We start from the raw sequence: 6,085 nt of genomic DNA on the forward strand, positions 1-6,085 counted from the left end.
CGACCCATCGCCCACGCCAAACAGCCGCGCAAAGTGCTGCTGAAAAGCCACACACATCTGCTCGGAGTCGCATAGCACGCGCCCATCCCGATTTGTCAAAGACCTGATCATGGTTTTGTTTCCACGTCGCGTCTCCACTGTTCGAGCCCATCGGACAGCTTTAGTTCCTTCCTGTTTGAGCGCACGGACCTTAGCTCTAAAAATGCAGCCTTCGTGTTTCGCTTCGAAGAAATGATCAAGGGTCATTCCCGCAATGCCTTTTTAATCGTCTCAACCTCTGTGGCCACAAAAGAAGCTGGAACCCCCCTCAAACTCATCCAAACAGGAGAATCGCCACCCAAATAAATCCTGTGGATAAATAATATCCAGAAAAAAATAGAAAATAAAAGAAAGGATCTGTCAATCCTTAATGATACTAATAGGCAGCCAACACTACTAAGCAACAAAAAGAGAACAATACTGCGTAAATACAAAATTACAGAACAAGATATACCTGGGGTAAAAGAACAGCTAAAGCAAGATATCCTCGCCAAAGCACAAAGAATCCGCCGGTATGAGAAACGCCAATGTTTCTTTGAAGTAAACAAACAGTTCAACTCCAATCCCAAACGATTCTACCAAGAACTTGGCAAAAATATAATAGAGTGCAATGCAGCAGCAACAGCAGAAGAAGTGGAAGTATTTTGGAAAGAAAGATGGTCGGCGAAGGAACAACCTCAGAAAAAGTTTATCAAAACAACAGACACAGCACCTGAACAACTCTGGACTCCTATAACAACTGAAGAGGTCACCCAGGTACTGCAAAAATTAAGTACCTGAAAGACACGCAGGCACGACAAGATCCCCAACTTCTGGTTAAAATATCTAAACACGAATACATAAAACGCTGGCTGAGAAATTCAATGAAATACTAGCAGAGCTAGAGACAATACCTCACGGAAGGGAAAATTATCTTAATTCCCAAATCCACTGAAACGGCAAACCCACAAAATTACAGACCGATAACTTGTCTCTCTACAATTTACAAAGCCTTTACTGCAATAATATTGCAGAGAATGGGCAAACATCTGGAAGAAAACAACCGGTTTCCAGAAGAGCAGAAGGGACGCTGCAAGGGCTCATACGGCCGTAAAGATCAACTACTGATCAATAAAACCATAACTGAAGACAGCTTCAGAAAGAAGAAGAGTCTAAGTATGGCTTGAATTAATTATCGAAAAGCTTTTGATAATATTCACCACACGTGGATCCTAGAAATACTAGCCATGAACAAGGTAGCGCCAATAATCATAAAATATATGAAACATTCCATGAATAAATGGCCGACAGTGCTACAGCTCCGAACAAAAGAAGGACTCATAAAAACCAAAGCCATCTCCATTAGAAGAGGAATATTCCAGGGAGACACGCTCTTTCCACTCCTTTTCTGCTTGGCACTGACACCTTTATTTAGCATGTTAAATAAAACTGGATGTGGATACAGCTGTTACGGCAAAACAATCAACCATCTCTCGTATATGGATGATCTAAAACTGTATGCTACAAATGATAAACAGCTGTAAACATTACTACAAACAGTACATGGATTTACCAAAGAAATTAACATGAAATGTGATTCAGAAAAATGTGCCAAAGCAACCTTGTAAAGAGGAAAAGTAGTTAAGAGTAACAACATCGCACTACATAAAGCAAATGAAATAAGAGAATTAGACCAAAAGCTGACATGCAAATACTTAGGAATCAATGAATTAGATACGATACGACACACACAACTGAAAGAGAAGATAAGAAAGGAACACAATAGACGATTAATACTGAAAACAGAGCTCAATGTGAGAAACAAGATAATAGGTATCAACACTCTAGCCGTCCCAGTTATAAGTTACGGCTACAATATTCTTAACTGGATTCTAAATGAACTAAACAAAATAGACAGGAAAACAAGAAAAACAATGACAGGATTTACAATGCAGCACCCAAAATCTGACATAGAAAGGCTATATATACAACGTATCGAAGGTGGTAGAGGCCTTATACAGTTAAAAAACTATTACAAAATAACTACCATATAACTACAGAAATATCTACTTCAGAAGCAAAGAAAACTAAAACAAATAGCCTCAAAACACGAACAAAACAAAAAAAACTGTTTTCTGTCTTTAGGGAAGCTGACAAATGCAAAAAAAAAAAAAAAAAGAAGTCATAGTACCTAACAACTATGAAGAAAAAGAAGAAATTTCAAAAGCTGTAAAACAACTGAAATTTGAACTAAAACTGGAACAGCAACGGATCATGATAAAACGATGGCAAGAAAAGTCCCTTCGTGGCAAATATTAGGTTAAGCTAAACAGAAAAGAAATATTAGGTTAAGATAAATAGAAAAGATAAAGCAAAATCCCAACAATGGCTGAGAAACTCAGGACTCGAAGCAGAGACTGGAGGATTTTTAATTGCAGTACAAGATTAAAGACTTCCCACCAGAAATCACCAAAAACACGTAAAAAAAAAAAAAAATACAAGTAACTCCAGAATAGGTGGTGGTGAAGAAGAAACAATAAATCATATTCCTGGCAAAGAAGGAATATATTCACGGACATGACAGAGTTGAGACCTATATACACTAGAAGCTATGCTAAACACTATGGAATAACAACAGAAAAAAGATGGTATAAACACACGCCAGAAAAGGTCACAGAAAATGAGAAAGCAACCATACTCTGGGATATACCAGTACACACATATAGAGAAATTAAGGCCAATACGCTGGATATAGTTGTCAGAGATAACCAAAAAGAAAAGTTTTCTAATCGATGTATCAATACCAACAGATAACAATGTTTCTTTTAAAGAAACGAAGAAACTTTCAAAATACAAATCTGGAAATAGAGGTAACTCGAATGTGGAATCTAAAAACAGAAACAATTCCTATCATAGTAGGTACCTTAGGTATAATAAAAAAATATTCAGACAAATAGACAACAAAAACACCAGGACTTACAAATATATATAACATACAGAAAATAGCACACATCCTACGTAAAACACTTTCAATGCAGTAAAAATAAGAGCACCTCTACAAACCACAGTACATACCCATGGCACACAGAGCTGCACTCGGTAGAGCAGTGAAAGCACGTAATAAAAATAAGACTACTGAATAATAATAATAATAATAATAATAATAATAATAATAATAATAATAATAATAATAATAATAATAATAATAAATGATGATCATGATAAATAATAATCATCATCACCATCAGCATCATTATTATTATTATTATTATTATTATTATTATTATTATTATTATTATTATTATTATTATTATTATTTTAGACGATAAGAAGTGTGCGACTGTTATCGAATAAACATTTCGACACTTCGTGTGTCTTCCACAAGTTCAAAATAGTCATCTCAATCTACTTTTGAACTTGTCAAAGACACACGAAGTGTCGAAATATTGTTCATTCGATAACAGTCGCACTCTTCTTATTGTTTCTTTACTTTCGGGAGGAGTAACATCAATCCTTAAATAATAATAATAATAATAATAATAATAATAATAATAATAATAATAATAATAATTTATTCTTTTATTGTCCCCTGCTCTGCTGGGGACAACTAGGATTTTGAGATTAGTACTTGGATGTTGAATGTCCCCCACGATAATTAACAACCAAGTATCAAAGTTTATAATGTGCGGAAAGAGACCCTGTGAGACCCCTGACTGCCGGCTGCTATCCATTCTCACAGAATCAACCAGAACAAATAAAACCGAGCGTTCTGAGAAGTGAAACAATAACAATAACAACGAGTAAGCATACACAGTATATAGGGAAAAGAAGGGAAATATACATAGTATACAAAAGAAAAAACAAAAGAAAAAATATCCTTCCCGAGTCATCGGCTCCTGCGGCTGGTTTTCCAGATTCTGTGGCGGATTTATTGACCCCGGACAGGACGCTTGTTTAGTCGCTGGATTACTCCTTCTTGCCTGCTGAATGGACTGGAGCAGCGTGAAATGAAGGATTTTCCTCGAGAATACAACGCGTCGCCCGGTCCAGGAATTGAAACCACAAGCTTACGGTCATGAGCGCATCACACATAGCCACGTATCCTTTCGTTACCACATATATACGGGGTTGTTTGCGTGTGGTTGTGTGAGAGTCAGTTGGGTGGGGATAATCCACATTTAATTTTGTGTAATGTACTAATTATTCTAATGAGACGTAGGTCTACTTTGTAGAAACTCATTATTTATAATTGCAGGCAACACTAGACTAAAAAGTCACTTGCTTAATTTTGTTTGTTGGTTTGTGTGTACATACGTGTGTTAACGTGTATCTGTGTGTATATGTATATCCATATATGTATGTATGTATGTATGTATGTATGTGTGTGTGTGTATGTGTGTGTGTGTGTGTGTGTGTGTGTGCATATATATATATATATATATACACATACATATGTATATATATATATATATGTGTGTGTGTGTGTGTGTGTGTGTGTGTGTGTGGGTGGGTGTCCACCCTGTTTTCTTGAGTGCTAGGCCAACATTTGTAACAAATGCTTAATCAATCACCCTAATTACTCACAAACAAGCTAGCTAATTTCTTTGACAATAAATCAACAACTTTATGCAAGAAGTGCACAAAACCAACCCCTTCTCACTTTCACTGGGAACAAGACAAACAGGTTAACATAGGAAACAAAGTAAGTCCAATTTATTGTTTTCGTTTTTAATATTGATATTGTCAACTTAGATCTCTAATACTTTTGATCAGAGGCGTTCTTCCCATGACCAACCCTTGTAGGCTTCCTCAGTGTAGCTGGAATCATATTATCTAGTGTCTTTCGTCACTATTGCCGATATTATGATTGCAGTTGTAATTGTTGTTGGTGTTGCTGTTATTAATATTTCGTTGTTTAACCCTCGGTCAGCTCTGACCCAGTACACCTATCTATACATACGTTCCAATCGTAACTATCTCGTCGATAAATTTTGCTATACTGTATCTTTGGTCATAGTAGCCAACGCTTGCATTTGTTGTTGCGGTTCAATCCCGTGTCTACTGTATTATATATATATATATACAGTAAATCAAAGGTTTTCCAGCCGTGATTCTGTATTTGTATATCAAAGGTACATTATCTAATGTATTATTTCTTTTTATTTGACCCTTGGTCAGCCAGGCTCTGGTGCAACAGATCCATAGTCTCATGGTCTACTGCAATGACATCTGTTCCTCAGAGTTGGCTGGTCTCATACCTCACTCCACTCATCCCCCACTCAGGCATCCTCGATTCACTTGCCTTTACTTTTGGTATATCTAATTCCTTCGGTCCTCATACACGCAATTATTCCTAGTCCTTTCTCCCCAGCATGTCGATCTCTGGAATCTTCTCCTTCTTCATGTTTCCTCTGCAGGTGTTGGCCTGCAACAGCGTAACTGTTACATTAAAGGCATTAACTTCAACGACCTAACAAGCCTTGCAAGAGTCAGGGACACTTCCTTTCTTCCAGACTCAAGAAGCAAGAATGATCAAAGTTTTTCCCATTGTGGTAATCTGAGCTTTTATATCAGAAGGTGTACATTATTTTAGACTTATTTAATTTATTCTCCGAAGCTGATATTGTTATTCAACTTGAAGTTGACCTGGTCCAGCAGAAGAAAATGACCCTGGACTAGCTGGGAGAAATACAGTAACGCAAAGTATTTTTCCATAACGCTCTAGCAATTCTACTACACACTGCATTTAATAATAATAATAATAATAATAATAATAATAATAATAATAATAATAATAATAATAATAATAAGCAGACAGTGCTACAGCTCCAAACAAAAGAGGGACTTGTGAAAACGAAAGCCATCCCCATTAGAAGAGGAATATTCCAGGGAGACACGCTCTCTCCACTCCTGTTCTGCCTGGCACTCACACCTTTAACAGAATTGCTAAATAGAACTGGATGCGGTTACAAATGCTATGGAAAAACAGTCAGCCACCTTCTATATATGGATGACCTAAAATTATATGCAAAAAACGACAAAGAGCTAGAAACACTACTACAGACAG

The sequence above is a fragment of the Octopus bimaculoides genome, chromosome 17 (assembly GCF_001194135.2).
Source record: "Octopus bimaculoides isolate UCB-OBI-ISO-001 chromosome 17, ASM119413v2, whole genome shotgun sequence".
In the NCBI taxonomy this organism is placed as follows: Eukaryota; Metazoa; Mollusca; class Cephalopoda; order Octopoda; family Octopodidae; genus Octopus; species Octopus bimaculoides.